This window comes from Orycteropus afer, unplaced genomic scaffold (genome assembly GCF_000298275.1).
Source record: "Orycteropus afer afer isolate SDZICR_OR568_19922 unplaced genomic scaffold, OryAfe1.0 scaffold00117, whole genome shotgun sequence".
Lineage (NCBI taxonomy): Eukaryota > Metazoa > Chordata > Mammalia > Tubulidentata > Orycteropodidae > Orycteropus > Orycteropus afer.
The window spans coordinates 5,988,541-6,011,523 of NW_006921704.1; the positions used below are offsets into that span (position 1 = coordinate 5,988,541).

At 36.7% G+C, this 22,983-nt stretch overlaps 1 protein-coding gene across 1 annotated transcript in view; it reads right to left on the reverse strand.

Moving 5' to 3' along the window:
* Positions 1-22,983, reverse strand: part of GPC6 (glypican 6) — a gene marked incomplete at its 5' end in the record, with an annotated part of 1,291,124 nt that overhangs the window by 1,182,385 nt on the left and 85,756 nt on the right. The gene's annotated exons all lie outside the window — the stretch shown is intronic.

Below are 22,983 nucleotides of genomic sequence, written 5' to 3' on the forward strand. Positions count from 1 at the left end.
GATTATCTTCTGTGTCTGTGTTAATTGGTTTCCCTTTTCTTTGTTGAAGAGGGTCTGTGCAATCCTTCTGCCTAGTCCACCATCTTGCCCCAACAATAATCTACTTTTTTTTTTTTAAGGTGTTCTGGTAGCACAGTGCCTAAGGCATCAGACTGCTAACAAGAAGGTTGGTGGTTCAAACCCACCAGCCACTCCATGCAAGGAAGACTGGGCAATCTACTTCCTTAAAGATTTACCACTTCGGAAACCCAGTGGAGGTTGCTACCAGTCACAATCGACTTGATGGCAGTGTGTTTGGTTTTGTTCAGTTCACTTGGTCTTTCTACCTTTGCTTCTTCCTCTATCTTCCTGTGCCCATTATTACTTCCTTGACTCCTGGTTTTTTACATGCTTATCATTTCAGTAAGTGGCTGAAAAATAATTTTTAAAAATCAAGGCCCCATCTAAGTGATACATTTAAAATTTAAAAAAAATAAATAAACAAACAAAAAGCCATCTGAATTATTGTTCTTATTTAAAGATCTTTACAAAAAATTCTAGCTCCCCCTTCCTTTTGGTCATGGGAAAATCATGGAGGCAAAAAATCACCACTGCTCAGAATCAAAGTGGAGTCATCACCATAATGACCTCAACTTTACCACTGGCAAAAATGCCAACTTTTTGGTACAACTAATGCACAGTATACAACTGGTCTCAACTGCACAACCCTATCTTACTTAACTGAGGAGATTGGGCACTGGCCCAAAGCCCTCTATCACTGCAGAAATATTTGAAAAACATTTACATAGCTACTAAATGAAACCTTATTGCCCACTGCTCTTGGGAAGGGGTGGGTGGTGGTGGACCGTATGCCCTTGGCTCTCTGTTATGGTTTGAATTGTGTTCCCCCAAGAAATAAGTTGAAGTCCTAACAGCCAGTACCTGTGAACATGAATTTGTTTTAAAATAGGGTCTTTGAAGATGTTAATATGAAGTCATCCTGGAATAAATGTGTCCTAATTCCACCTGAATGATGTCCTTATAAAAGAACAGGAGAGACAGAATGACAGACAGAGGGAACATCACCCTGTGATGATGGATTTATGCTGCAGCTCAAAGCCAAAGCAGATCCAGGGAAACTAAAAGCTGAGGTAGACAAGAAAGGATCTTCTCTAAGAGCCTTGAGAGAAAACACGCGTGGCTGACACCCTGAATTTGGACTAGCAGCCTCAAGAACTCTGAGACAATAAATCTCTGTAGTTTAAAGCCACTCATTTTGTGGTACTTTGTTACAGCAGTGCTAGGAACTAATACACTGTCTTTATCATGAAATGGGCAGTAGAACTAAATACAGCCTCCCCAGACCTGGCCACATGTGACTAAAAGCAAAATTGGGAATGAGCCAATCAGAGTACCTTCTTTTGACTTATAACTAGAAGCATCATCAAATCGGAGATGGACCTGAAATAGAGGAGCCCCACACAGAATGAAACTGGAGAGACATAATAGGCCATGTGTAAGGTGAGGCTCAGAGGGAACAGAAGGTACTAGTAGGCAGATACAGAAGGAAGATATAAATATAAATATGGATTGATTGATAGATAGACCAGAAAGTGAGATAGTTGGTTGATCTAGGAAGAAACACACATCCAGAGAACAACCAGACCATGGCGATGGTTTAGCATCTAACTGACTATGCATAGATTCCTGGCTGAGGTCCACCCAAGGATTCCTCTTAGAACTTCTATCGGCCTCTTTCTCTTTTTCTTGCTTGTGCACTAGAACATCAGCTGCAAACTTGGCTCAGTTCTTTTGCACTTGCTGTTCCCTGTGTCTGAAATGCTTCCCCCCAGATCTCTATAGAGCTTGCTCCCTTCCTTCAGACATTTCCTTAAATACTATTAGCCTAGTCAGGCCCGCCTGAACATTCTGTCTAAAATTTCAGTTCCCATTCCACACTACTTATCCTCTTCTCTTCTTTCTTCTACATAGCAAGTTTTACTATTTAATTTTTTTGTACTTTACCTATTTTCTTGTCTTTTGTCTAATTCCTGAGCCAGGTTATGAGATCCCTGAACACAGGGATTTTTGTCTCTTTTATTCACCACCGTATTCCCATCTCCAAGAATGCAGTAGGTATGCTTTCTATAATTTATACCCAAATCAAATCCACTGGTGCTGAGTCAACTCATTTATAATTTATAGCTATTTATGTGTAACATATTAAAATTAATAAATAAAAGAAAAGCCAAATTATTATGGACATTTTATAATCAGTTATTACTAGGGGACTGAGAGAATAAAAATTGTGTAAAAGCAATCTTCCTTTTTTTTTTTTTAAATATGTTTGTGCATGCACGAATGCATAGGACTTCACAATTTGAGGGGCTTTGTGCTTGGTTTAGTGGTCTGCTGTTGCCATCTTGAAATTCTTAAAATTTGAGCAAGGGGCCCACATTTTCACTTTGCATTGTGTCCTGTAAATTGAGTGATATATTCTATGTTTGTGAACATTTGATCTGGGGTTCAAATCATAAATTATATTTAGCATCTTGTTTATGTGAATCATATAAATTTAGATGGAAAACATCTATGCTCTTAATCTAGTGTCTTAGTTATCCAAAGGCCCTTTGCTGTCACAAACGGTTTTGCAATCATCTACTAAACTAAAGTTTGGTGGTTCAAACCCACCCAGTGGCATTGTGTGAGAAAGATCTGGAGATCTGCTTCAATAAAGCTGGTAGTCAATAAAACCCTACAGGACAGTTCTACTCTGCAACACATAGGGTCACTATGAGTTGGAATTGACTTGATGAGAATGAGTTATTGTTTTGTTTGGGAGTTACCCAAAGGAAGTTCAGAAAGACAGAACATTCATGTTACCAAGGCATGAAATCTAAGTCTATGCAGTTGGGCTAAGGATCCAACTCAGTCTATGATTACTTGAGTGACTCTCTAAAACCTTTCCTAAAAACTTTTATTTCTAGAATGAAGTACCTGAGTTAAACAATCTCTGGAATACCATCTAAATCTTCTAACCTTTAATTTTATTTTAAATAAAATTATATTACATCTTTAAAACTATGATAGCACATTTATTTCCCACCTCTGCACAAAACTATTTCATACAAATTATTATGATCAAGAAGAGTAAAGAAAGAACAAACATAATTTTCATTTTACAACATTTCTTCAGCATGCATTATTATTCTAATTTATAGGTCTTACAATGGTCTGGTTCTCCATATTTATTTATGGGCTTTGCAACTATGTATTACCACCTAAACTCAAGCAAACAATAAATTGATTACATGTACTCTCCTTTTCTTGGATACATTCACAGGATCAAATAACTTAATCCCAGTGTAGTCTTAGTTTTCTTAAGTCAATCGATGATTCCTTAGTGAAATTCAAACTCAACATCATGGAGCAAGACCTCTGTATACCCTAAAAGAATTTTGATGGGCCATGATTTATTTGAAGCAACCTTAATAGGGATAACAACATTGAAACCTCAGTTCTTAGAAATTAATGAGAATAAATGTCTACTAGAATTTTATACTATTAAAAACATGAAGCCTGGAACCAAATGCACTCTGAGCTCAAATTTCAGCCAAATAATAAGTCTTTAAGGTGAACATTAACACCAGGAAGGTACTTACTCTTTAGAACAGTCAACCTTAGGAGATCAAAAGCGTAGCATTTGCCTAGGGATAAAGCTCAGAAGGCAGGAAGGGATAGGGAAGAAGGGAGAAGGGAAATGGTATACACAGGGAGGAAGTAAGAGGAAGGAAGTGAGAGAGTGCTGTTACATTGTGGGGATTACAATCATTGTCATGAAACAACATGTGTATGAACTGTTGAATGGAAAATCAATTTGCTCTGTCAACTTTCACCTAAATGATAACAAACTGTCAAATATATATATATATCTGCTAATGCTTGTTTTTAATTATGATATTTTAAAGTTGAGGAATACTTAATTAAAGTATAGCATACCCTGGAGATATTGCAGGTTCAATTCCAGATCTTCATAACAGAGCCAATCAAACGATTTTTTTTTTTTTTTCCAGAGCATATAAGTTAACAACCACTCCTCAGAAGGAAGATTGGGCAATCTACTTCCATAGAGATGTTGTTGGTGTGTTGCTGTGTGCCGTTGAGTTGGACTCGACTCATAGCGACCCCCTTCTTGGGTTGCCGAGGCATTATCACTACAGAAGTAGATTGCCTAACCTTCCTTCTGAGGAGTGGATGGTGGGTTTGAACTGCCAGCTTTCTGGTTAGCATTCAAGTGCCTTAGGTACTATGCTACCAGAGCTCCCAAGATACCACCTTGGAAACCCACGGAGGGGTCACTATGAGTTGGGACCCACTCGAGGGCAGTAAGTTTGGTTTTTGCTTTACAGTCTTTTAAAGGAGCTCTGGTGGCGCAGTCCTTAAGGTATTTGACTGCTAACCAGAAGGCTGTCAGTTCAAATCCACTGACACTTTGCAGAAGGAAGATGGGGTGATCTACTTCCTCAGATATGCCATCTCGGAAACCCAAGGAGGGGTCACTATGAGTCAGGATCAACTTGATGGTAGTGTTTTTTTTTAATAGTCTATTAAGTGTGCAATAAATAGCATTATGAAAAAGTTTAAAATGTGAGAATTACCAAAATGTGACAAAGGTTCACGAGGTGAGCACATGCTGTTGGAAAAATGGCACTGACACAATTGCTGGATGCAAGGTTGACACAAACCATCAATTTGTGAAAAACAAAAAGCAAAAAAAAATTATCTGTGAAGCACAATACAGCAAAAAGCAACAAAACAAGGTATGCCTGTATTCCTTTTCTTCATACTTACTTTCAGTTCTGCTATAATGTAAAATATGTATTCCAAAAAAATGATGTGCTATGAAAATTGTGCAATAAAAACTATAGGGTTTATGGGAAAAATGAGGTCAGGCATGTAACACTTACAAATTCACCAGTGACAAATAAAACGATGTTGTTATTTGTGCCTTTGAGTTGATTCTGACTCATGATGACCTCTCATGTGGGTAGTAGAACTACTGCGTAGATAACAGGGTTTTGAAGGCCATGACCTTTTGGGAAGAACTCACCAGGCTTTACTGCCAAGGTGCCTCTGGGGTGGGTTTGAACCTCTAACCCTAATAGTGCCTAACTATCTATGTCAACCAGATAGATACTCCTACACAAAATGATATGAACCTTCAATCATAGATGCAATACAGTTTTGCATATGCTACATGATTGCTATATTAATAAATACTTTGATAAATATGGCATATTATCTTGAATTTGATTGCGAAAATGGGCATCAGAAAATGTTGAGTTACTGTGAAATGAAGGAAGAAGTATGGTTATCTGGAACCATACTACTTCTTGTTGATACCAGATAAGGATAGAGGGTCACTAATAGTACCCTATAGAGGATGGTATAGTGCCTAAGGCATTTGACTGCTAAGCAGAAAATTGGTAGCTCAAACCCACCAGCCACTTCGCAGAAGGAAGACTGAACAATTTTCTTCCATAAAGATTTACCACCTCGGACACTCAAAGGGGGTTGGTGTGTGTACATGTGCATTTTGTGTATTCTTACAGGTGGGTGCACTTTGTTTCATTAAGGCCATTGTGGTTCTAGCAGATGAAATAATACATAAGCAAACTGAAGATTCACATCAGGCTCAAATATCCCCTTAATACAGCAAGTATGTTAAAAAAAAAATCATGTTTTCCAAACAAGCATTATAGAAGAACTGACTGCATTCATGATACTATTATTAATCTGAGATGGAATGAAAGGAACAATAGCCCCTGAATGAGGGGAACAATGCACCTCCTATAAATTCAGGGTGGTCTCACCAGTGCACCCCAGGTCCTAAATGAAGAAAATCAAGGCATACTAGCTTCATCAAAGACAAGTACGGAATCCTAGGATGAAAGGCAAATTTGTACCAAATAAATAATAATAAACAAAATAAAAGAGTGCTATTTACTACAAACTGCACAGATTATTCTTTCTACTGTTTCTCCCATGTATTTATATTTTAGCTCAAGGCCTCGGAAAAGGAAGAAATAGAGGAGGATATTTTGCAACCTTTGGGCCAAATTGCTAGAGCAATTTGGGGAAATGGGAAGTGAGGGAAACCATCTGCCACCTGAAGAAAACTCCACCTGCCATGCACCAGTCAACTAGTCTACCTGGAAACCAGGAGGCAGGGGACCAGCTTCCAAACTGAAAGAGAAGACCATAGACAATGAACTGATGGTTTGGAGGACCAAGAATGAAACCTATCTGTGAATTCATTTCTAGATCATGAGTTTCTTGGTCCAGCAGAATTTTACACAATCTGGGGTCCCCCTTTACCATAGAAGGGGGCTCATCTAAGAAAGTATTTAGGCTAATGTTACAGATACTACATCCCTATTTTGAAATTTTCCACTCTTTACTGGAAACTAGGACAGATAATGAAGCACAAATTAGCTAAAGAAGCAAATAGTATGCATCCTTTTATTAAAGTCCTCTCATCATATATACCTTCCAGGGAAATACTAAAGCAGAGTTGAACACTAGTAGATACTATTTTATAGCCCTTCTAAAATTTCCAGCCAGTGCATTTTACTTTACTTTATTTTTTACAGAATAAGGAAAATTCTGAGCACAGAGAGTTCGAGTTATTTAACTATAAACCACAAAGGACAAATAATGTTATAGAAAACATTATGCCAGAAACCACTTTCCCTCAGAGCTTAAGTTTCGCTGGATGTGTTGCCTAGTTTTTTAAATCCTATCTATCACTTAATCTCAGTCCCAGGATTAAATTTTCTCTCTTGAAACTCCTTGCTTTTAGTTATTCCTTATGAATAGGTTTATCTTCCCATATATATGACTAGCTCTTAGCCTTTGGTTTATTTAAAAGCATTACTTTGAGATGATAATGCATACCAATGTGTTGATTTACATCCTCTGTTGAGTCATTTATGGTGAGGTTTTGTTTATTTTTCTACACATCTGGCTATCAGGTGCAATTAGAAGTCTCATTACCATAATTTATTATTTATGGGAGTGTGACTTTCCACATGCAGTTTTTCTCTAAGTGCTACACACCTGCTATTTTGTTCCATTTTATAAAAGATTACTTCTGTAGTTTTAGAACTAATTCAGGAGGATGTTGGTTTATATCCTTCTTCTTAATCTTGCATTTCCATTCAAAATGAAAAGCTCTTAGTCCTTTTGGTATGAAACTAACTTCAAGATAACAGAGATTGAAATTCAGACATACAAAGACCTCCTTTTGAAATGAAAATGTTCTCCATTAATACTATAGCCTCCTCAAACCCAAAGTGTTTCAAATGTACTTTAAAATGAGGCAATCTGTTTCTTCCTGTGAGATGTATTATTTTAAGAGATTTCTTCTTATTTGCTGTGTTGTAAGTTATTGGGTCTCCCATTAGCTCCTCCACTGCCAGCTCTCAGATCATACCAGGCCAGTGAGAGAAAATTCACTATATTGGCAATTTCCCACATTTGTGCTCAGGGAAAGAATTCTAATGTCTGGAAGAGAGTGCAAAAGAAACAAAAAAAGTAGTCAAAGTTTATTGAACTCAGGTACTGACTCAAGGGAAATGTTAAATGTGAGAATGTATTTCTTTTCACTAATGTTAATAAAAAGGTTCTTTCTTGGAGGTGAAAGATCATGAAGAACTTGGTCTTTTTAATTTAAGAAGGACGAGTCTGTGTGTGCACATGCATGTGCATGTGTATATGTGTGTGTTAGAGAGAGAGAGGGAGAGAGATTCAGCAGGAGATTGAAATTGACTCTGAATCTCTTTAACCAATAGCTTTATCCATTTCCCTTTCCTGTCTCCTTGAGCACATTTTACTTATTGCCATTTCCCTAAAGCTTCAGTTCCCTCACATGTCAACTGGTTGTCAACCTAGGACTCACTTAATGTAATGTTAAACATAAAAGTCCTTAACACATAGCTTGGTACATGGGAAGTACTCAAAAAACATTGTTGTTGTCAGGTGCCATTAAGTCAGTTACTACTCATAGTGAACAAAACACTGCCCAGTCCTGCACCATTCTCACAACCATTGTTATGTTTGAGTCCATTGTTGCAGTCACTCTGTCAATCCACCTTGTCAAAGGTCTGCCTCTCTTTTGTTAATCCTCTATTTTATCAAGCAAGATATCCTTCTGCAGGGACTGGTCCCTCCAGATAAAATGTCCAAAATATTTGAGATAAAGTGTTGCCATCCTTGCTTCTAAGGAGCTCTCTGGCTGTACTTTTTCTAAGATAGAATTGTTATTATTTTGGCACTCTGCAGTATATTCGATATTCTTCACCAACATCAGAATTCAAAGGCATCAATTACTCTGCAGTCTTCCTTATTAATTGATTAGCTTTCACATGAATATGAGGCAAATGGAAATACTATATGGCTTGAGTCAGGTGCACCTTAATCTTCAAAGTGACATTTTTGTTTTGTAACATTTCAAAGAGATCATTTGCAGCAAATTTGCCCAATGCAGTATGTCCTCTGGTTTCCTGACTGCTGCTTCCATGGGAATTGATTGTGGATCCAAATAAAATTAAATACTTGACAACATAAACCTTTCTTCCTTTATCATGACGTTGCTTATTGTTTCAGTTGTGAGGATTTTTGCTTTCTTTCTGTTGAGATGTAATCTGTACTAAAAGCAATAATTTTTGATATTCCTTAGTAAGTGCTCCAAGTCTTCTTCACTTTCAGCAAGCAAGGTTGTGTCATCTTCATATCATAGGTTGTTAATAAGTCTTCCTCCAATCCTGATGCTACTTTTTCTTCATATAATCCTGCTTCTCAGATTATTTGCTCAGTATACAGATTGAATATGTACACCTTTTGTTACTTTAAACCAGGCAGTATCCTCTTGTTCTGTTTTAATGACTGCCTCTTATTCTACATACAAGTTATGCATGAGCACAATTAAATGTTCTGGAATTCCTATTCTTCAAAATGTTGCCCACAATTTGTTATGATCCACACCATCAAATGTCTTTGCACAGTCAATAAAACACAGGTAAACACATTTCTGTTAAAATTAACTATTAATATTATTTAAAATACTTTTGATAATATTATTTTCAATAATATTATTGAGAGTTTTTATTATGATGTCATGTGTACAATCGTGTAACATTTGCAAGAGGTTTATTTGTACAAGAGTGACATTTTCGTTCTACAGGTTGATAAGATTTCCCAATCTAAGGCATACATGTAAAAGGTTTCACTTCTCACCAATTCCTGTACTCCTTGAGGTATATTAACACCATTTTCCCAAATTGTAACCTAATTAGAATTACTTGCTGAACTTTTAAATCTAGACTCCCAATGTTCCACCCAGAAGATTCTTGAAATATGGCCATGGAATCTTGTTTTTAAGAATACATCCAAGCCATTCTTATTACCAACTAAGCCTGTGAAATATGACTACTCATTATGAATGATAGCCATTAATAAAATCTAATCCAATTTTTATGGGATTATTTCAAGGGGTTATTAACTACTCAAGGAACATGGGAAGGATGGTAATGTTGACCAAATCTTCCATGTGTCCCCCTGACATTTCTCAGCCTCTCTTTCAAGTGAAATAAAGCTTTGCAAGTAGTTCTATTCAATAGACTCTGAACAAAGAGATATATGTCACTTCTAGGCTATCAGAGCTACTCTCTTCCCTTTATTGCTGTTTAAACCTTGAAGGCTTGGAGCCACTAGCAGCCTGGTCCTTGAGTAATTATGTAGATCAGAGCATCAACTCACTCTTCCTGTGACCTGCATTGTTCATGTATCACGAATAAGAAAAACATCTTGTTGCAATTAATCACCAGCATAAGTAATTAATGAGGACATTCTATATTCTCAAATACAGCCCAAATCCACTGCCATCAAGTTGATTCTAACTCATAACAACCTCCATGAGGTTTCCAAGGCAGTAAATCTTTATGGAAGTAGATTGCCCCATCTTCCTTCCACTAACAGGCTGGTGAGTTTGAGCCACCAACCTCCTAGTTAGCAGTCAAATGCCTTAAGTACTGTGCCAGCAGAGCTCCTCCTACAGCCCAAAATGGAATGGGTGCAAAATGGATGAGACACAAAGAAGCTGTTCAATATATACTCATCTCTGGTGGTGTAGTGTCTAAGGCACTTGACTGCTAACCAGAAGGCTGGTGGTTCAAACCCTTGGAAGGAAGGTTTGGCAATCTACTTCTGTAGTGGTACTGCCTCAGAAACCCAAGGAGAGGTCACTATGAGTCGAATCTGACTCAATGACAGTGAGTTTTTTTTTTTTAAGACTGAAAAATAAAAGAATATGAAAGAGCAGTAAATTCAGTGAGTTGTTGTTGTTGTTGTTGTTGTTGTTATGTGCTGTCGAGTCGGACCCGACTCATAGCCACCCCTCCTTGGGTTTCCAAGGCTGTATCACTATGGAAGTAGATTGCCCAACCTTCCTTCCGAGGAGTGGTTGGTGGGTTTGAAAGTTCAGCCTTCTGGTTAGCAGTCAAGTGCCTTAGGCACTATGCTACCAGAGCTCCTAAATCCACTGAGATGAACAGCAATACTGACTCACCTAGGAGGGGAAGGATGTACAAGTGCCTATGTAGCAGTATATTGAGAAAAGTTCTGAGGTGGCAGGAGAGGGGTGGAAGTAAGGAATATGGTTAATTCCAAGGAAAATAACTCTCCCCCCCACACACCCCAAGTAAAAGTGAGCTCCACTCATTATACTCTGACCAAACCTGTACTGATCAAAATGGACTTCTGCTTTGAACAATCAACAGTTGTTTTGGAAAACCACAATAAGATGAAAAATCTACTAGATTCTTAGAATTTGGATGGGTCTCTGGTTTCCAGAGAACAGCTTCAAATATTTAAGCTGCTAACGTTAGACTAACAATGAACTTAATGGTAATTGAGAACATCTTTTGAATAAATAAAAACACATTTTGCCCACATTATATTAAAAGTTTACTCATGACTTAGACTAACACAGATGTGGTTTAGGGACAGTCTATGCTAAAGAAATAGAACTTGACGAGAAAGAAAAATACTAAAAAGGAAATGAACTGATATGATTTAAACTATGATATTATTACCATCATAAATTATGTCAGCCATGGCTGCCTTAAGTAGAACTTTATCTGCTTTAAAGCCAAACAAGGCCACTGAATTATTTTCAGTTAAATAGGAGCTAGCCATATGTTGTAATGAGAACAACGTGTTAATCAGTCAACATTGACTCAGTGATGACTACTAAAACTGTTGGCTTCTATCCTTCTGGACAAAATGTATCTCATCAATAGAAGAAAATGTATGCAATGCATTTTGATGGAGAAAATCATAACTGATTTGTGAAATTTCAAAAACGTGAAACCTGGCTGTGAAGAAACTATATCAAAATGCATGCTTTAAAAACTACAAAGGTCTTCTGAACGGCATGATAAGTCATCAGTTTGGACAATCTCTAAGTAAATCATTCTTTATGTAGAAGTAAACTTATTATATGCTTTACATCATGGACTTAGTGGGCCATATTTAATCTATAATTTAGTAATCCTATAAAATAAAGACATATCCCGTCCCTATGATGAGAAGAAGAGAAAGAGAGAAGAGTAACCTGCTATGCTCAGAAAATGTAATTTAGAGGAAATACATTCTAATAAAACATCTTCCACACACACATCAAAAAAAATAGTGTTTGGCTCTGTATTTATAACCTAAAAAGCACAAGGATTACAAAATTGTAAGATGGAGTTTTATAAAAACATTTATGGAGCATAGCTCTTTCCTTAGTACTGAAATTACATACTATGTAAATTCAGTTTTAGAGCTATGAAACAGAAGTTTCTTCTCTTTTACAATTACTAATGTAGTCAATGTATGAAGCAATAGAAGAAAAACATAAAAGAATGTAAGATGATTTATCCATATATTTAGTGCATGTGGGCAAATCCTCAGATATTAAGATGTCTCGACTTAACTCATATACCTACAATTCAAGCCAGAAGAATGAAAAAATCTGTGTTGAAAGAAGTACAGCTGAAATCTCCTTGAAGTGAAAATGGCCAGACTTCGTCTTATGTGCTTTTGTCATGTTATCAGGAGGGACCTGTCCCTGGAGAAGGATGTCATGTTCCGTAAAATAGGGAGTCAGTGAAAAAGAAAAAGAACCTCAGTGAGATAGATTGCCACAGTGGCTGCAACCATGGGCTCAAGTATAGCCATAGTTGCAAGCATGGTGCAGGAATGGGGAGTGTTTTACTCTGTTGTACGAAGGGTCGCTATGAGTCAGAACCAACTAGATGGCACCTAACAACATCATCCTGTGGGAGGGGGGGACAAATACCAAACAGTTACTCTTTCAAAAGTATAATGCATATATAAATTGATGACTTGTTACTACCCCAATATATGAATCCTATATGCCTTAATTTTCAAACATATGCCAATGTTTTCCAATTGCTGCCATTAATATTGGAAATGTCTCAATAAATTCTAGTGTGATTAAAGTATGTGAAGCTTAATAGAATGGTTAAATCATTTGAAGATTAAAACTGACTGCAAGTGGTGCCAGGCCTGAATTTTTAACCTTCTCCCAGGCAAAGTGTAATTACACACACTGGGCTTACCAAGTCTCCTTGGACATCTGTTTTGCTAAGCTCTCTCTTTAAAGCCTTGATCTTTGCCTCCCTAATTACACATTTTATCAAAGCACTTTTGCTACTCTTTCCTAAACCTTGTACAATAGAGGCAATTCAATTGAGATGAATATGTGAATTTCATTGATTTTATTGAAAAATTCGTATCATAGCAGAATTTGTCTATATTCCTAATTAATATTATTTCCCTATGACCAAATTATAAACCTATGACTTGTTTTTGACCTTATGTCTGTAGCTTTACTTATTTTTCAAATGCGCACACACACACACACACACACACACTTGATTTTGAATTCTATGCTCAATGAGGTTGAGAAATATGTGTATCAATCAATCAAAAACACTAGTTAGGTGAACAGCCACATTTGCAAAAATACATTCTTGTGTGTTTCTGTGCTTTTGTTTGTATATGCGTGAATTCATTAGATTTTTCTAGAAAACCAGAACCAGATTTTTATATGAAATAGAAATCTCCGTTTGAAAATTAATGACAGCAAGGTGTTTCCTCTGTTTAATGATAATAATGTCATGAGTTTTTTAGTATGTGTAGAGACACTTGACTTTTGAAAAGAATATCATATATTAACATAATACATATAAAGTATCATAGCATATTTTATAACTATTTAGATTTACAGTAGATGGGTTATAGGGCATTCTCTTTTATGGTTTGTCTTCCTGCAATGATAATTTTACTGGAAAATAAATGGCCATAAGAATATGTTTCAACTCTCATAACTATATACTTTCTGGGAACAAAATATATACTGAGACTAGGGATCCCAGAATCCGTGAGCTCTATTTTCTTATACATATAATGAGAGCATTAAAAAGCAGTAATTTTCAAATTATACTGCAGAGCCAAAATGTCCACATATGTGGAATGAGGGAGACTCTTAAGGTCTCACCGGGTTGCTGACCCTGCCTAGGAGATGCTTGTTCATCCTGCTCTCACCTGAAACAAGAATTACATTTATCTGTTTATTATGTTACATCTCTCCTTTCATTATTTTGGCTGTGTGCCAGGCACTTTTCTAGCTGCCGGTAATGGAGTGATAAATAAGACAGACAATGGTGTCCTCACCGAGCTTGAAGTGTTCACTTAAAAATAGTTTGTTGTTGTTATGCACCATCATAGGTAAAATAAATAAAGAGGTTTCAAAACTCCTTTACTATATATCTAATCTTCCTTCTAACTTTAAAATTTATGTGAAAAATTAGTAGGAATTATTTGACTAGGCAATGAATCCAAACACTGAACCTATTCTCATCAAGTTGACTGTGACTTATAGAGAACATACAGGGAAGAGTAGAACAGCTCCCTACAGTTCCCAAGGCTGTAATCTTTATGGAAGAAGACTGCCTCATCTTTCTCCCATGGAACAGCTGGTGGGTTCAAACCACTGAACTTTTGGCATACCAAGCACTTAACCACTCCACCACCAGGGCTCCTCTAACTAGTAAACAGAGACACTAGATTGAATCATTAATATCAATTAAAAAAATACCCCCCTCCAACTTAGCTCTGGTAGCATAGTACCTAAGGCACTTGACTGCTAACTAGAAGGTTGGCAGTTCAAACCCACCAGCCACTCCTCGGAAGGAAGGTGGGGCAATCTACTTCCGTAGTGATACTGCCTCGGAAGCCCAAGGAGGGGTGGCTATGAGTTGGGTCCGACTCGACGGCACATAACAACAACAAAGGTCAACAAAGGTAAACCAGTAACTTCTGTGCTCTTCTGGTGTGGCCTAAGTATGACTTCAATTCTAGCTTGGCTTCTAAAGTGCTGTATTATTGAGCATAAGAATATCATAAAATGTTAAAGGTGAATTCAGTTTAAAGAAGTTTGAAGAATCCAATCAATCTCAGAGGGGGAAAATCAACTTGTAACTGGAACCTGACAATGAAGTGTTATTTCCTTTTGGTTAAGTGATCACACACTAGAGAATAATCATAGGTATTTTTGTAAAGTTAATAATTACTTATGATTTTAAAAAGAGAGAACAAGTTAATGGTGTTGAAAGTTTATGGCTAGTTCTACAATACATCATAAAACTTGTTCTCAGATTGGTTGTTGGGATTGTGGTTTGTGTTTCTTTCATCTCTGGGCATTCATAAAATGGTATTTTTAAAGAAACATTTGTTATTTCAAGAAATGACTGATATATTACTTAGCATGTCTCTTGCCTGTGCATTTCTTATTTCTTAGTTGTGTTTGAAAGACCCATTTAAACATCTAGTATTACTAAAAAGAAGCACTTAAAAAAACACTGTGATTGGGGTGAAAGTTTACAGAGCAAATTCATTTTCCATACAACAGTTCATACACACTTTGTCTCATATCATTGACTGTAATTCCCCACAATCCAACAGCTCTCTCTACACTTCCTGCCTACAGTTACCTCTTCCTTGTGTCCTTCCCTGCCATGTATCCCCACCTCCCCTAGCTATCTCCCTGTGCAAACATTGTACTTTTCTGTTCTCCCACAACTGATGGCTCTAAGGAGTGTATCTACCTGATGGAAATGTTGCCCCCATATGCCTGTCCATTGTGTGGCTGAAAGCCACAAGAGTGAATTCAGTTCCAGACCTGAAGGGTTACTAGAGGCCATAGTCTCAGGAGTCTCACCAGGCTCTATCAGACCAGCAAAACTGGTCTTTTTTTTTTTATGATTTTGAGTAAAAGCACTTTTTCTTATCCTCTGTAATCTGTTTCTTTGATGCTCACAACTTAAGAAAGTATTTAGTCACTTTAATCAGAGCCTTAAATATTGAAACTGAGTTGATTTTTCTACCAGGTGTGTTTTTTGGTACCACAATATAAAGTTTTATATTGTTTCTATTTTAATTGCTTCTATTTTAAAAACAGACCAATAGTAGTAGTTTAATAATGCATATTGTGAGATATAAACATTATCCCCTTGGTTGGTAAAAACTATTAATTTATAATTTTTTTATGCCCAATAAGTTTTAATTAAAATACCCCATACATTCTACCCTCATTCATTATATTCTCTTGATTAAGAATTTATATTTTCCACTGTATAATGATTCATTTGGGGAGGAGGATTGTGCCAATTAGCTGAATTTGCAATTTAAAAAAGAAGTAATAGGAAAGCCTGTCCTGCAGGGATTTTAATACAAATTATTAGCTATTTCACAAAACACTGAAAGAGTAAATAAAAGGACTAAAAAGAGAAATTGCTTCCGTGAGAAAAAGAAATTAAAAACACAGATATTTAAATACATACAAACACAGGTTTATATTCGGATGATCCTTCTTCAAACAGGTGGATATCTTAAGAAATTGGGATTTTTCTGCTTCTCAATTTGGGTTTGTTTTTTAATATGTTGTTGTTGTTGTTGTGTGCCGTTGAGTCGGCCCCGACTCATACGACCCCTCCTTGGGTTTCCGAGGCAGTATCACTACGGAAGTAGGATTGCCCAACCTTCCTTCCGAGGAGTGGCTGGTGGGTTTGAACCGCCAGCCTTCTGGTTAGCAGTCAAGTACCTTAGCCACTATGCTACCAGAGCTCCCTGTTTTTTAATATAGCTTCTATTTATTTAGCACCTAGCAAGTGCCATCTAGTAAGTGCCAAGGAGCTCTGGTGGCGTAGTGCCTGAGGCACTTGACTGCTAAGCAGAAGGCTGGTGGTTCAAACCCACCAGCCACTCCATGGGAGGAAGGTTGGGCAATCTACTTCTATAGTGATACGGCCTTGGAAACCCAAGGAGGGGTCATTATGAGTTGAATCCGACTCCAGGGCAGTGTGTTTGGTTTGGTTTTAAGTGCCAAGTGCCACATATCATTTGGGTTAACTCGTTTAGTCATTGCCACAGACCTATAAGGTGTTTTTAGCATTCTTTCTTCAGTTTACATATGAGGAATTTGGGTATCAGAATTGTTCAATAAACAAGTCTAAGGTCATAGCACTGTCTCAAAAGATGATGTGAGATACTGTGGAACCAGGGATATCTCTGAACTCAGAACACCCCCAGGTTAATAGTCATAGGTCAGAAAGAATAGCCTGTAAATAAGTGGATCCATCCTTGTATTTAAGATGCTGTTCTAAAAATTATGGGAATATCTATGTGATAGATAAGTTTTCATTTTCTGTGTAACTGTGTTAGAGGACATGTGATCAGTGCAAGTGCATTTCTATGGCTGCTGCCCATTGATGACTGAACAGTAAAGGAGATAGAGAGAGAAATAAGTGGTGGTCATGGGTGATACAGAAACTTCCTGGCAACAATTGCCTTTTTTAAATTAAATGTTTTAGGAAAGATGTGATAAAAATCATGACAATAATCTTCTCAAATGAAGGAATTAATACAGATATCAGCAAATGTTACAATTCAAAATTCATTAGGCTCAAATAATTATCTAGCTGGATGAAATGCTACTTATGACACCATTCAGTTTTGCCAATTTTTTAGGCTATTAGATAATTTACATGATTATTACCTGCAAATAAAATGACCTTGGTAGTTCTGGAAGAAAATCGGAGTGAGAATACAAAGATGCTTTCCATCCAGATTCAACATGGGAAACTTTTAGGGGCTTACATTGAGTTCTTCAGAAATAGAGTTTTAGGAACATTTTTAAAATGCAGAAAAATTGTACAATAAAAAAAACATTTGAACCTTTGGCTTGTTCTCTTCCAGCCTGCAAAGAGAAATGTATTGGAAGCAGTGTTCTTATTTTTATGCCCCTCAATCATAATGGATAATATTTTATTAAATTGTGGATTGTAAATGATGAAATAATAATATGAAAATAAAACAGATCATGAAACCAAGTACATTCAGAGGGGGAAAAAAAAAGGTCAGTGAACAAGCTAAAAGAAAAAATAAAACAAATATGATGAGATTCCTCACTCTGATTAGGAAAATATTCTGTGCAAGATGGAATAGAGTTAGTCTTTGGTCAAAGTTTTCCAATTTTATAAACAAAATGTATTATGCTTCAATAAACACATTTTTCTTTATTTTGATGTACTCTATTAAGAGACATTCTATGGCACTCTTTTCTTTAGGCTAAATTAACAAGGATAAAAATCAAACCACGAAGTTCTTTGAAAAAATAGTATCGCAGAGTAACTCTTATTTCCTTCACTATATGAGTACTTTGGCTGCAACTGTTCTATACTGACAATAGCTAAAGCTCACCTTTGTTTGAGTGTTTTTTTTTACACACCAGTCACTGTTTCCTTTGTCACTTCATTTAACTCTCACCATTGCCAAAGGGACTAGTTACTGTTGTCACTGTCTTAGTTATCTAATGCTGCTATACAAAATGCACTAAAAGTAAAAAAAAACAGGAATTTATTTTCTCCTAATTTGGGAGGATAAAAGTTTAAATCAGGGCATCAGTTTTAAGGGGGGGTCCTTGTCATTAGCCCTAGGAGTTCCTTGGCATTCTCTGGCATTTCTTAGCATTCTTTGGTATCTGTCTTCCCCCTCATGTGTGTCTTCTGTATCTATTCTTGTTATCACTAGTAATAATTAAGCTTCATAGTCAATCCTGCTCACTTGTGACCTCATTAACACAACAAAAGAAAAGCCCTATTCCCAAACAGGGTCATATTTACGGGTACCAGTGCTTTAATCCAATTGACTCTGACTCATGGTGACCCCACGTGTGTCAGAGTAGAAGTGTGCTCTACCACAGGGTCCTCAATGGTTTATTCTCTGGAAGTAGATTAACGTTCTTCCTTGGCACCTCTGGGTAGACTCACGCCTCCACCCTTTCAGTTAGCAGCTGAGGATGTTAACTCTCTGCACCACCTAAGGATTCCATGTGTAGGTACAGGGGTTAAGATTTCAACACATATTTTAGCCAGACTAATTCAACCCATAAAAATTACTTTCCCCAATTTACATATGAGAAAACAGAAGTGCATGCCATCAAGTTTCCAAGTAAGTGGTAGAGGAGTCCACACCCAGACTTCTGAACCTACCTACGTTCTTAATCACTTTACTATTTTAAGCTTATTACCTTTATTTGGATCATTTTGGGATACATATATCAAATTTTATACGTAACAGAAAGTTTTCTCTGACAATGAACTATCACATGAACTGGGCTGCTACTTTATAGTTATGTTTTAAAATATTTTCTGAGAACTGAAAGACAGTGAGTCAGAGTCACTGTGCCCAGAAAATTAACAGTTTTGCTAACATGGTAGTCAAGAATTCTGAAGTTCTCACATAGTTGCTGACTATATATATATATATATATATATATATATATTTATATATTTATTTATATATTTATATATATTTGAGGAGGGAATAAAGTCTATTAGGCCTTGAACATAAATGTACAATGAGACTGACAGTTTTATAGCATTTGAGGTTTTTGTCCACAATAAATGCCAAATCAGATTGATGTGCGATTGAGTCAATTGCCCACCAGTTGTTCCAAACTGTCTGGAACCAAGGCAATTTCTACATTTCATGGGCCACAATGAAAAGAAACATCATTTCTGAGCCCTACTGCAGGTCAAGGGGCAAAGTCTGCATTTTAGAGAAGACTGGCCCTCTGAGAAGTGAGCCTAGATATAAGAATGGTAACAAATATTCTAGGTCAATGGCTCAAAGCCAGGGACCAGATGGCTCCCACTTTTGGCCCAAATACTTAAGCCTAGTTTCAGGTGCAAACTAAGAATTTAATGCAAAGCCCCTGTTGCTACTGTGGTGGTTGCTATTTCACTTATATCCTTACAAAATGTTCATAGTTTCAAACATTGCAGGATGAGGCCAGAGACAGAGATAATGGTTGAAAGGAGAGAGTGAAGGTGGGGCACATGTGTGACTTTGGGTTTTAATTTTGGCCGATCTCCTTTCTTGGTACTGTTTCTGTATGCCTCTGGCAGCTCCTTTGTAAGGTATGTATAAATGAAACAGCATATGAGAGTTGAAAAAGAGAGAGCTCTGTCCTTCATAACAGACCTGTTATAAGTGGAAGGGGAGGGATTTGGAATGAATTCCAGTCTTACATTATGGTAAGTAAGGATTCGTACACATTGAACATCTAGGTGCATTTCCCTCATTCCTCTTGTCTTCAACTACCACAAACATTCCCATCTAAAAAGATGCTGTCAAATTACCATCTGAGATAGCATTTCTACTCCTAGGTATACATCAGAGAATTGAAAGTATGTGCTGAAAGAAAAACTTGTACCATGTGTCATTATTCATATTAGCCAAAATTAAATAAATATGTAAATAAACTAAAATAATAACAACTCAAATGCCTATCAAGTGATTAATAAAATATGGAATATTCATACAGTGAAATTATTCAGTCATAAAAACGAATGAAGTATCACTACATGCCACAACATTCATGAAACTTGAAAATATTACAGTAAGTGAAAGAAGCCAGACATAAAAAACCATATATTGTATGATTCCATTATATGAGATATCCAGAATAGATAAATCTATGGAGACAGAAAGAAGACTAATGGTTGCCAGGGGCTGGGGGACATGAGAAGGATAGGGAGTGACTGCTTAATGGATACGGGCTTTATTTCTGAAGTGACAACAACATTCTGAAATTAGATAGTGGTGATAGTTGCACAACATTGCAAATAATTTTATTGAAACCCACTGAGGTACACACTTTAAAATGTCTGAAATGGTGAATTTTGTTATGTGAACTTTACTGAAGTTAAGAAAAGGATGCTGTCACACTCAAAATCAAAACACATGCACAGATACACACAATACACACACACACCCTCCTATCTAAGCATGTAAAAGAAAGATAGAAAAATACCTCTTTTTCTGATTATCTACTCAAAACCAAATGGACTTTTCATCAGAAATTATTTTTCTCTATCCTTCTCCCTTCATTTATTGTATTCATCTTATTTCTGCATTTTCTAACTTAACCCAGGTTTGAGGGCATAGATATTTGGATTTATGCCTACCTGTACTTCAATCCCTGACTTCTGGCATGTTTTCATTACAGTGACATTCTAATCTAAACTACATCCATGTCACTTGAAGTGTGTTATAAACTATTTTAATCTATAATAAATAAATGGCAGCCCCACAATTTACTTTAATGCTTTAAAACATCATCACTTGTTTTTTGAGAGGTATTACCATATATTTGTAAGCCATGGGTGGTGCCAAGAAGCCCAGGTGTTGCAGAGGTTAAGGTCTCAGCTGCCAACCAAAAGGTCAGAAGTTTGAAACCAACAGTCATTCCTCAAGAGGAAGATGTGGTAGTCTGCTTTTATAAAGATTTATAGCCTTGGAAACCACTATAGGGCATCTGTCTCACAGAGTTGCTATGAGTGAGAATCAACTCAATGACAACAGATTTTGGGGTAATACAAAAGGTTAATGTGCTTTTCTGCTAGTAAAATGGTTGGTGGTTTGTGTCTGCCCAGAGACTCCATGGAAGAAAGACCTGGTAATCTATTTCAGGAAAATCAGCCATTGAAAACACTACAGGACACAGTTCTACTCTGACACACATTGGATTGCCATGAGTTAAAATCCCCTCAAAGGCAAATGATTTGGGGTTATATCATATATCTAGAATCTAACTACAGAAGAAATATGATGGATATGAAATAATGATATCACATTTAGTATACTTATTAAACACTTTTGGCCATTGCTTATGTTAAATTTCAAGGATTATGATTTGCAGTTACTCTTTTTGGAATTGCATATCAACTTTAAAGATGATAATATGAATTTAATTTTATTAATTTGTAGCTTATCAATAATTAAATTCATTTTATGAAACTTCATAAATGATAAATGTGCCTACATGACCCTGAGAGCAAAAGAACTAGAAGGTGCCTGATGGCCACTGCTAATCACTCTGAAAGGGATAAAAATTGGACATCCTAGATAGACTGAGAGAAAAATGTAGAACAAAATTCAAATCATAAAAAAGACCAGGCTTACTGGTCTGACAGTCACTGGGGGACTCTGAGACTATGGTGCTTAGTCACCCTTTGAACTTGGAACTTAACTGACTCCTGAAGTTCAACTAGGAATTCTGGTAGTATAGTACCTAAGGCACTTGACTGCTAACCAGAAGGCTGGTGGTTCAAACCCACCAGCCACTCCTTGGAAGGGGTTTCTATGAGTCAGACCCGACTATATGGCGATGAGTTAGGTTTTCGGTTTTGGTGGTTCAACTTTCAGGCAAATAATAGACATTCCTATGAGGTGGACAATAACACCACACCAGTAAGCACTCCTTAGAACAATCAACAAAAGGGCAGAATTTGCTCAGGAGTAAAAACTCAGAAAGTAGGAATGGATAGGAAAGAAGGACAAAGAGAAATGATAACCACAGGGACAAAGCAAGAAGAGTGCTATTACTTTGTGGGGACTGCAATCAATATCATGAAACAAAATACATATGAGTTATTGAATGGAAAACGTATTTGCTCTGTAAACTTTCACCCAAAACATAATAAAAGTTTTTTTTTCTTTTTCAAAAAAGGGTAAATGTAAACCTCCACAACAGAAATTAGTTAACTAATTAAAAATTAGCAAACTAATTTTGCTTATGTAATTAGCTTTATATAACTATTTTATTATTATTAAAAGCACCTCCATATATAATTTGAGTTCTTTAGTACTCTAAAAATAACCTATGAAAACAAAACTATGTATTATCTGGAAATGTTCACTAAATGAGATAAACAAGAGATAACTTTTAAAGCAAAAATACTGCTGTAGTCTACATAATTGATATCCTTTCTTGACTAGAGCACTGTTTGTTTTTTCATAACAAAAACTGTTTCATTCTAATTTTCAGAGCACTTACAATACTTTAGAATTGTTGATCAATGGCTCTATACTGAGTGCTTTAAAAGATGAATACATTTGCAGCTTTAAGATGGAAAAATATAAGGAAAATATGCCTCTTTTCTTATTAATCTTTGGGTGATTTATACTTAATGAACTACTTGAATGGTAGGTCACATAAGCAATAGGGAAAAGAGCTAAATTTTACCCAGTTTTAATGTTATAATATAGATAGAATTCACTTGCCAAAATTATACCTATCTCACACTCCACAATCTCCAATTGGAAGTCAATATCGTTGTCTGTATCTTACCATCTCCGGGAGCAAGGTAAGCACGGGCGTAGCACAGAGTAGCAGGCCGGAAGAGCAGGAGAAAGGGGTAAAACCCAGTCACTAGTGCTCAGACGGCTCCCTTGTTACCCTCCCGAGAGGGACCGGGTCTCCGGGAGCAAGGTAAGCACGGGCGTAGCACAGAGTAGCAGGCTGGAAGA